We start from the raw sequence: 11,727 nt of genomic DNA on the forward strand, positions 1-11,727 counted from the left end.
CAGGGGTTCTGGTCAGACGAGGCCACCTAGGCCTCAGTGTTCTTATTGTGGCAGATACCATCCTGGGGAGTGCTACAGAGCCACCGGTGCATGTTTTTCTTGTGGCCGTCAGGGCCATTCTGTGAGAGATTGCCCGTATAAGGGTAGTTCGGGTGGTGCAGCGCAGCCTACCGGATCAGCCGCCAGGTCTTCATCTTCATCAGTGGCTATGCGCCCTACGGGGCCAGGTACTTCAGCACCAGCGGGTCGCGGCAGAGGCCGTGGTGGAGCTTCTAGTACTAGCGGTCCTTCGAACCGCATCTATGCTCTGTCCAGCCGCCAGGATCAGGAGGCATCGCCTAATGTCGTTACAGGTACATTATTGGTTTTCTCTCGGTCTGTGTATGCATTGATTGATCCAGGTTCGACTTTGTCATATATTTCGCCTCTGGTTGCTTGTAAAATTGGTATAATATCTGAACCTATAGAGCCGTTTGAGGTAGCCACACCGATTGGGGACTTTATTGTAGCAAAACAGGTATATAAAAACTGTTCCGTAATTGTATGTGGCCGTGACACTAAGGCAGATCTGGTGGAGTTAGGTATGGTCGAGTTCGATGTTATTATGGGAATGGACTGGCTAGCCTCCTGTTTTGCTAATGTTGACTGCCAAAATAAGGTAGTTCGTTTCCAGTTTCCTGGGGAGCCAGTTATAGAATGGGCCGGTAATACAGCATCGCCGAAAGGTAAGTTTATTTCATACCTTAAGGCAAAGAAAATGATCAGAAAGGGTTATTTTTATCATCTGGTTAGGGTACAAGACTTGACAGCAGAAACGCCGACTCTTCAGTCAGTTCCCGTGGTTAATGAATTTCCAGATGTGTTCCCAGAACAGCTTCCAGGCCTTCCTCCAGAGCGGGAGATAGATTTTACTATTGATTTGCTTCCAGATACTCAGCCGATATCTATTCCCCCGTACAGAATGGCACCGGCAGAATTGAAAGAACTGAAAGAGCAGTTGAAGGATCTATTAGAAAAAGGCTTTATTAGACCCAGTACTTCGCCTTGGGGAGCCCCGGTATTATTTGTGCGTAAGAAAGACGGGTCGTTGCGTATGTGTATTGATTATCGACAGCTGAATAAGGTAACCATAAAGAATAAATACCCCCTCCCCAGAATTGAAGATTTGTTTGATCAGTTGCAGGGCGCCAAGTATTTTTCGAAGATAGATCTTCGGTCTGGCTATCATCAGGTACGGGTACGGGAGGCCGATATTCCTAAGACAGCATTCCGGACCAGATATGGGCATTATGAATTCAGAGTTATGTCTTTTGGGCTGACTAATGCTCCTGCGGTATTCATGGATTTAATGAACCGGGTATTCAGGCCATTCTTAGACATGTTCGTAATTGTATTTATCGATGATATCCTGGTTTATTCTCGGTCCGAGGCAGAGCACGCAGATCATCTGAGAGCGGTATTGGGGGTACTTCGGCATCAGGAATTATATGCAAAATTTTCTAAATGTGAATTCTGGCTGGCTTCAGTGGCATTTCTGGGGCATATTATTGCAGTTGATGGTGTCCGGGTGGATACACAGAAGATTGAGGCCGTGAAAAATTGGCCCAGACCCACGACGCCCACAGAGGTACGTAGTTTCCTGGGGTTAGCTGGCTATTACAGAAGATTTGTGGAAAAGTTTGCTTCGATTTCAGCGCCTTTGACAAGGCTAACTCAGAAGGGAGCCAAGTTCCAGTGGACTGATGCTTGTGAACGAAGCTTCCAGTTGCTGAAAGAGAAGCTGACTACAGCCCCAGTTCTGAATCTTCCAGAGGGACCCGATGGATATGTTATTTATTGTGACGCTTCTGGTGTGGGATTGGGCTGTGTATTGATGCAGCACGGTAGAGTTATAGCTTATGCTTCTCGGCAATTGAAAAAGCATGAAAAGAATTATCCTACTCACGATCTGGAGCTTGCAGCGGTGATCCATGCCCTGAAGATATGGAGACATTATTTATATGGCGTTCATGTTGATATCTATACAGATCATAAGAGTCTTCAGTATATTTTCAGACAGAAAGAGCTTAATTTGCGGCAGCGGAGGTGGCTGGAGCTCCTGAAAGACTATGATGTGGATATTCTGTATCATCCGGGCAAGGCTAATGTTGTTGCAGATGCGCTTAGCCGGAAATCTATGGGCAGCCTGGTAGATTTACAGCCAGACAGGAGAGAGATAGTACGTGACATTCATCAGTTGGCTAATCTTGGGGTTCGTCTGGCCGATTCTGGAGGTACACGGATTTCTGTCCGAGGGGTTTCTGAGTCATCTATTAAGGAAGATATCAAGCGGCATCAATATGAAGATCCTGTTTTGGCACGATACAGAGACACGGCCTATGATAAGGGGAAGACTCTGTTCGAGTTCACTCCGGACGGGACTTTATTATTCAGGGGCAGGTTGTGTGTACCTGATATTGCAGGTCTTCGGCAGCAGGTTATGAGCGAGGCACATTATGCTCGCTATTCGGTCCATCCTGGGTCTACAAAGATGTACCATGATCTCCGATGCTTATACTGGTGGGATGGCATGAAACGGGATATCGCAGAGTTCGTCGCCCAGTGTCCCAATTGTCAACAGGTCAAAATTGAACATCAGAAACCGGGTGGACTGTTGCAGGAAATGGAAATTCCGACGTGGAAGTGGGAGATCATTAATATGGACTTCATTACAGGGTTGCCTCGCACTCCACGAAAGTATGATTCCATCTGGGTTATTGTTGATAGGCTGACAAAATCAGCCCATTTTCTCCCCGTCAGAACTACTTATTCCGCCGAGGATTATGCCAGGCTTTATATTAAAGAAATAGTGAAGCTTCATGGAGTTCCTATATCTATTATCACTGACAGAGGTGCTCAGTTCACAGCGAACTTCTGGAGATCTTTTCAGGAAGGATTAGGGACTCAGCTGAGCCTGAGCACAGCTTTCCATCCTCAGAGTGACGGACAGGCCGAGCGCACTATCCAGACGCTTGAAGATATGTTGCGGGCCTGCGTTATTGATTTCAGAGGTAGCTGGGAGGATCACTTGCCATTGATTGAATTTTCTTATAATAACAGCTACCATTCCAGCATCCAGATGGCTCCGTACGAGGCGTTATATGGTAGGAAATGCAGGTCACCTATCGGCTGGTTTGATATTGGCGAGACAGAATTAATCGGCCCAGATATGATCCAGCAGGCCGTTGATAAGGTGAAACTTATTCGGGAACGACTATTGGCAGCCCAGAGTCGACAAAAATCATACGCTGACAAACGGCGTCGTCCTTTGGAATTCCAGGTTGGTGATTGGGTATTTCTGAAGGTATCGCCTATGAAAGGCGTAATGCGGTTCGGCAGAAAGGGTAAGCTTAGTCCGCGTTATATTGGGCCTTATCTGATCGTGCGGAAAATTGGAAATGTCGCCTATGAGTTAGATTTGCCATCTGACTTGGAAGCGGTACATCCGGTATTTCACGTCTCTATGCTTCGTAAGTGCATCGGTGACCCTTCCAGAATATTCCCTGCAGATGATATTCAAGTGACGGAGCAACTATCGTACGAGGAGCAGCCTGTATCTATTTTGGATCGTCAGGTACGGAGGCTCCGTAATAAGGATGTAGCCTCTGTTAAGGTACTGTGGCGGAACGAGAATAGGGAGGAAATGACATGGGAGGCCGAAGAGGAAATGAAGAAGAAATACCCTCATTTGTTCCCTATGCCCACAGGTAACCTTGAATCCCTACTTAATTTCATTTTAATACCAATCGTATGTCATATGTGTTGTCTATAATTAGAAACTCCCCCAAGTTATTTTCCAACCCTATAAGATTAATTTTACATTCGAGGACGAATGTTCTAAAGGGGGGGAGGATGTTATATCCCGTGTTTTCACACGTTTGGAAAAATTCGATAAATATTGGATTCTTGAGATATAAGGTTAAATTTGATAGTTTGTTGAACATAAGAGGAGGATCCCGAGGAGTTCATCAGGAAGATGCGGCGCACCTTACAGTTTATTAATGCTTCCGCGACAGAGTCAGTCACATTGGCTTCTTACCGGTTGTATGATATAGCGGCAAATTGGTACGAGTCATGGGAGTTATCCAGAGGCGACGACGCTCCCCCAGCAGTTTGGGATGATTTTTCTGAGGCTTTTCTTAGCCACTTTCTGCCTCCGGAGCTACGGCGAGCCAAGGCTGACAGATTCTTATTGCTGAGACAAAGGGGTCGCAGTGTTCGAGAGTACAGTATGGAGTTCGACTCATTGGCCCGATACGCACCTGCTGTGGTAGCTACTATGGCTGACAGGATGCACAGGTATATTATGGGGCTGGACCGTTATTTTGTCGACAGCTGTTTAGTATTGGCTGCTCAGCCCGGCATGGATATTGCCCGGATTCAGGCCCACGCCCAGGGCATGGAGGACCGGCATAGGGAGCGTCAGCCTGATAGGAGCCAGGATCGGAGACAGCCCAAGAGGGCCAGATCATCTGTCTATTCTGGAGATTCTCGGGGCAGGCAGCCTCAGCAGCCGCAGCAGCCTAGCAGACATCTATCCTAGCCGGCTCAGAGCGCACCTCCACAGCCTACAGGTCGCAGATTTGATAGCCCAGGTTATTCAGGAGCAGGTCAGAGCTCCAGGGCTTCAGGTTCGCGGACAGACAGGGGTTCTGGTCAGACGAGGCCACCTAGGCCTCAGTGTTCTTATTGTGGCAGATACCATCCTGGGGAGTGCTACAGAGCCACCGGTGCATGTTTTTCTTGTGGCCGTCAGGGCCATTCTGTGAGAGATTGCCCGTATAAGGGTAGTTCGGGTGGTGCAGCGCAGCCTACCGGATCAGCCGCCAGGTCTTCATCTTCATCAGTGGCTATGCGCCCTACGGGGCCAGGTACTTCAGCACCAGCGGGTCGCGGCAGAGGCCGTGGTGGAGCTTCTAGTACTAGCGGTCCTTCGAACCGCATCTATGCTCTGTCCAGCCGCCAGGATCAGGAGGCATCGCCTAATGTCGTTACAGGTACATTATTGGTTTTCTCTCGGTCTGTGTATGCATTGATTGATCCAGGTTCGACTTTGTCATATATTTCGCCTCTGGTTGCTTGTAAAATTGGTATAATATCTGAACCTATAGAGCCGTTTGAGGTAGCCACACCGATTGGGGACTTTATTGTAGCAAAACAGGTATATAAAAACTGTTCCGTAATTGTATGTGGCCGTGACACTAAGGCAGATCTGGTGGAGTTAGGTATGGTCGAGTTCGATGTTATTATGGGAATGGACTGGCTAGCCTCCTGTTATGCTAATGTTGACTGCCAAAATAAGGTAGTTCGTTTCCAGTTTCCTGGGGAGCCAGTTATAGAATGGGCCGGTAATACAGCATCGCCGAAAGGTAAGTTTATTTCATACCTTAAGGCAAAGAAAATGATCAGAAAGGGTTATTTTTATCATCTGGTTAGGGTACAAGACTTGACAGCAGAAACGCCGACTCTTCAGTCAGTTCCCGTGGTTAATGAATTTCCAGATGTGTTCCCAGAACAGCTTCCAGGCCTTCCTCCAGAGCGGGAGATAGATTTTACTATTGATTTGCTTCCAGATACTCAGCCGATATCTATTCCCCCGTACAGAATGGCACCGGCAGAATTGAAAGAACTGAAAGAGCAGTTGAAGGATCTATTAGAAAAAGGCTTTATTAGACCCAGTACTTCGCCTTGGGGAGCCCCGGTATTATTTGTGCGTAAGAAAGACGGGTCATTGCATATGTGTATTGATTATCGACAGCTGAATAAGGTAACCATAAAGAATAAATACCCCCTCCCCAGAATTGAAGATTTGTTTGATCAGTTGCAGGGCGCCAAGTATTTTTCGAAGATAGATCTTCGGTCTGGCTATCATCAGGTACGGGTACGGGAGGCCGATATTCCTAAGACAGCATTCCGGACCAGATATGGGCATTATGAATTCAGAGTTATGTCTTTTGGGCTGACTAATGCTCCTGCGGTATTCATGGATTTAATGAACCGGGTATTCAGGCCATTCTTAGACATGTTCGTAATTGTATTTATCGATGATATCCTGGTTTATTCTCGGTCCGAGGCAGAGCACGCAGATCATCTGAGAGCGGTATTGGGGGTACTTCGGCATCAGGAATTATATGCAAAATTTTCTAAATGTGAATTCTGGCTGGCTTCAGTGGCATTTCTGGGGCATATTATTGCAGCTGATGGTGTCCGGGTGGATACACAGAAGATTGAGGCCGTGAAAAATTGGCCCAGACCCACGACGCCCACAGAGGTACGTAGTTTCCTGGGGTTAGCTGGCTATTACAGAAGATTTGTGGAAAAGTTTGCTTCGATTTCAGCGCCTTTGACAAGGCTAACTCAGAAGGGAGCCAAGTTCCAGTGGACTGATGCTTGTGAACGAAGCTTCCAGTTGCTGAAAGAGAAGCTGACTACAGCCCCAGTTCTGACTCTTCCAGAGGGACCCGATGGATATGTTATTTATTGTGACGCTTCTGGTGTGGGATTGGGCTGTGTATTGATGCAGCACGGTAGAGTTATAGCTTATGCTTCTCGGCAACTGAAAAAGCATGAAAAGAATTATCCTACTCACGATCTGGAGCTTGCAGCGGTGATCCATGCCCTGAAGATATGGAGACATTATTTATATGGCGTTCATGTTGATATCTATACAGATCATAAGAGTCTTCAGTATATTTTCAGACAGAAAGAGCTTAATTTGCGGCAGCGGAGGTGGCTGGAGCTCCTGAAAGACTATGATGTGGATATTCTGTATCATCCGGGCAAGGCTAATGTTGTTGCAGATGCGCTTAGCCGGAAATCTATGGGCAGCCTGGTAGATTTACAGCCAGACAGGAGAGAGATAGTACGTGACATTCATCAGTTGGCTAATCTTGGGGTTCGTCTGGCCGATTCTGGAGGTACACGGATTTCTGTCCGAGGGGTTTCTGAGTCATCTATTAAGGAAGATATCAAGCGGCATCAATATGAAGATCCTGTTTTGGCACGATACAGAGACACGGCCTATGATAAGGGGAAGACTCTGTTCGAGTTCACTCCGGACGGGACTTTATTATTCAGGGGCAGGTTGTGTGTACCTGATATTGCAGGTCTTCGGCAGCAGGTTATGAGCGAGGCACATTATGCTCGCTATTCGGTCCATCCTGGGTCTACAAAGATGTACCATGATCTCCGATGCTTATACTGGTGGGATGGCATGAAACGGGATATCGCAGAGTTCGTCGCCCAGTGTCCCAATTGTCAACAGGTCAAAATTGAACATCAGAAACCGGGTGGACTGTTGCAGGAAATGGAAATTCCGACGTGGAAGTGGGAGATCATTAATATGGACTTCATTACAGGGTTGCCTCGCACTCCACGAAAGTATGATTCCATCTGGGTTATTGTTGATAGGCTGACAAAATCAGCCCATTTTCTCCCCGTCAGAACTACTTATTCCGCCGAGGATTATGCCAGGCTTTATATTAAAGAAATAGTGAAGCTTCATGGAGTTCCTATATCTATTATCACTGACAGAGGTGCTCAGTTCACAGCGAACTTCTGGAGATCTTTTCAGGAAGGATTAGGGACTCAGCTGAGCCTGAGCACAGCTTTCCATCCTCAGAGTGACGGACAGGCCGAGCGCACTATCCAGACGCTTGAAGATATGTTGCGGGCCTGCGTTATTGATTTCAGAGGTAGCTGGGAGGATCACTTGCCATTGATTGAATTTTCTTATAATAACAGCTACCATTCCAGCATCCAGATGGCTCCGTACGAGGCGTTATATGGTAGGAAATGCAGGTCACCTATCGGCTGGTTTGATATTGGCGAGACAGAATTAATCGGCCCAGATATGATCCAGCAGGCCGTTGATAAGGTGAAACTTATTCGGGAACGACTATTGGCAGCCCAGAGTCGACAAAAATCATACGCTGACAAACGGCGTCGTCCTTTGGAATTCCAGGTTGGTGATTGGGTATTTCTGAAGGTATCGCCTATGAAAGGCGTAATGCGGTTCGGCAGAAAGGGTAAGCTTAGTCCGCGTTATATTGGGCCTTATCTGATCGTGCGGAAAATTGGAAATGTCGCCTATGAGTTAGATTTGCCATCTGACTTGGAAGCGGTACATCCGGTATTTCACGTCTCTATGCTTCGTAAGTGCATCGGTGACCCTTCCAGAATATTCCCTGCAGATGATATTCAAGTGACGGAGCAACTATCGTACGAGGAGCAGCCTGTATCTATTTTGGATCGTCAGGTACGGAGGCTCCGTAATAAGGATGTAGCCTCTGTTAAGGTACTGTGGCGGAACGAGAATAGGGAGGAAATGACATGGGAGGCCGAAGAGGAAATGAAGAAGAAATACCCTCATTTGTTCCCTATGCCCACAGGTAACCTTGAATCCCTACTTAATTTCATTTTAATACCAATCGTATGTCATATGTGTTGTCTATAATTAGAAACTCCCCCAAGTTATTTTCCAACCCTATAAGATTAATTTTACATTCGAGGACGAATGTTCTAAAGGGGGGGAGGATGTTATATCCCGTGTTTTCACACGTTTGGAAAAATTCGATAAATATTGGATTCTTGAGATATAAGGTTAAATTTGATAGTTTGTTGAACATAAGAGTTATGTATGAAAGAATATTATCGTGGAAGTGTGGGATAAGCCTAAGGGCAAAACGTGGAATTTCGGAAATTGGTTTCGGGAATTGCAAAAATAAAATTTGTAGCCATTTGGGCTTGCAAAAATAAGAAGCACAATGAGGCCCATTTCTTGATATGGCCCAAACCCATGCCTTTAAGATATTTCCCATGTGCTAATTAGTGAATATTAGTCTTTAACTCTTAAGAAGGTTCAAGAGAAAAATAAGACAAGGAAAGAAAAACAAGAACAAGAGCAACACTAGAGACCATTTCGGGTTTGGCATAGAAAAATTACCCCCTCCAAATCTTGCCTCCAAAATTATTTTCTTGTTGGAATCCTACTAATTCTAGGTCCCTTCTCAACTTGGTGTAGTTGGTTTGGAATAAAGAGGTCTTGTTCCTTCAAGTTGACCTTATATTCAAGTGAAGAAGATTGAGTAAAAAGGTAAGAATTTATCCCTTATTATTGTGTTATGAAGTCTTGTTTGTGTTGTAGTATGTAGAAATGAGTTGATTGTGTGAAGAAATGGAAGTTTGCAAAGTGGGTGTGTGTTATAGCTATATGGCCGTGAGTATGTATATGTTGTATAGCCACAATGTATAGAATTCATGTTATATCTTAGTTGTGGTTGTGTGAAATGCATATAGGAATTGAAAGTTGCATGAATTTAGTTGATGTTGATAGAAGGGCATATGGTCGTGTACTATGTTGAAGTTGGAATGGAATGGATTAAGTTTGTTTAGTATGTTAGTTGTGTTATTGAGATTCTTGTAATGTAAATGAAGTTAGAATGATAAAAGTTTGTATCGAAATGAAATATGGAAGCTTATGTCGTTTTAGTACGATTTTATGACATTATGAAAATGAAGTTATTAGGTTGCTAATTATGACAAGTATTGATGAACTTGGAAGAAGGAAACATGTTATGAATACGTATGCCAAAGATTAGGAGTTTTGGATAAATTATGACTATGGCGGAAAGTTGTATATTATGTATATCGAGTGTATAACTTAAGGAAAATGATATGAAATGTCTCTAAATCTATATTGTGATGATCTTGAGTGATAATGGATGTGAAATCAATGATGTTAGTTTGAAAGTTTGGGTTAGAATGAAGGTTATGTCAACTTGTGAGAAAAATTACTAGTTGAAGGATAATTGTGTTTTTAATGTTCTTTGTTGATGTTGATGTTGATGTTGTTGTTTGGGTTGTTGTTGATTGATTTGGCCGAGTTGAATTCTCGGGGGTGCTATATGTATAGGGGAAGTGCTGCCGAAATTTCGGTAGACAAATAAGAGTTGAATTGAACTTGTAGCATCTATAACCTACAATTGGTAAATGTGACCATTTGCAGATTTTCGACGAAACGGAGAGTGAGCTTGGATAGGCTTAAAAAGCTCAAAAGGTATGTAAAGCTACCCCGATCCTTCTTTTGGCATGTCTAAGTGTTTTAGGATCGGATTCGGGCCTCAAAAGACCTTCTTGGCCATCGGAATCCGCAAGAGAAAATCTCAGTTTTTCCTTCAGTAGAATTGAACCATTTTGATATGCTTTCCTGAAATTATGCAAACTTTCTCTAAACTCCTTGAAAAGCTATAGAATGTCCGTAGAACCTTTATAGGTGACCCCATAAGCTTAAAGGGCGTAATTTGAGCCCACCGCCTTGCTTGTTCCGAGGTGGGCCCGCTATTCCCGGTTTTGCCCTTAATGTACTAAAGTCTCCTTTTCGAACGATTTTTGAAAGAAACGTTTCGACTACCCTTTTTATTACCTAACGAATATGGTTTTAAATATTCTATTAAGTCTGATAAATTATTTTGACACTCGGAACGACTTCAGGAAGGTTATGCTTCTGTAATTTATTATGATGTCCGAAATGCTTTTATTATGATCCCGTCCGACTTCATTGGATGTGTTTGTCATTAATATGCCTCATCGAGTCTCTGAAAATATTTATGATATTTTAACTGCATTTAGTTTCTCACTACTCTATTCGTGGATGCCCCAATGATTCCCACACTGAGCCCGGGCCAGGATATGTTGTCAAGCGTAATCCCCTACATTGTTCGCCGTGCCTCGATGTGAGGGGGCAGGTATACGCGTACATGGGTTTGTGGAGTATGTTGTGCCATGTACGTTTGTTCTGATATGATTTACTATGGCCATCTGATATGACATATTGTGTTATGGGGTTATGCCCCTATTCTGATTCTTCTGTGTTGTGGCACCAGCGTCGGGTGGGTGACCACGTTCTGTCTGCCGAGTCCCTTGGCAGGGGCCGGATTTGATATGACATATGTTTCTGTACACACTCCGCATGTTTTGAAAATATATATTTGATACCTTGTATTTTCTGTTTACTTTCTGTACATTATATACCAGTTATGATTTTGTTTCTGCAACTCAGGCTTTACATATTCAGTACATATTTCGTACTGACCCCCTTTCCTCGGGGGCTGCGTTTTCATGCCGCGCAGGTACTGACGACAGGTTTGCCGATCCGTCTGTCTAGGATATCTTTTCCGCCATTTGGAGCGCTCTTTTATTCAGAGCCATCTTTTGGTACAGTCTGTCACTTCTATATGTGTATATTCTCGTTCATGGGTACGGCGGGGCCCTGTCCCGCCATATGATTCTGTTGGTCCATTTAGAGGTCTGTAGACATGTTTGTGGGTTGGGATCTTTCTGTACAGATATGTGTATGTGTTGTGTTTGGGCGATCCCCTTCGTCGCGGCGGCCGGTCCGCATATATCTAGATGTTGCTTTGTTGGCCCTGTGAGGCCTTTGTTGGTATTTTCTGCGTGCAGGGTATTTGGGATAGTCCGTAAAACAAAGGAAACTCTGCCGAAATTTTTCTGGAAATTATCTAAATTTAGAATAAAGCCTTGTTGGCTTCTGCCATATACTAGAATGCGTTTCAGTGCCCAGATCGGGCACTAGTCACGGCCTACGGGGTTGGGTCGTGACATATACATCCTTCAATCATTAAATATACTTAATAATGATTCGTTCCTCATAATCCAAAGTTATTTTGC

The sequence above is a fragment of the Lycium barbarum genome, chromosome 8 (genome assembly GCF_019175385.1).
Source record: "Lycium barbarum isolate Lr01 chromosome 8, ASM1917538v2, whole genome shotgun sequence".
Taxonomy (NCBI): Eukaryota; Viridiplantae; Streptophyta; class Magnoliopsida; order Solanales; family Solanaceae; genus Lycium; species Lycium barbarum.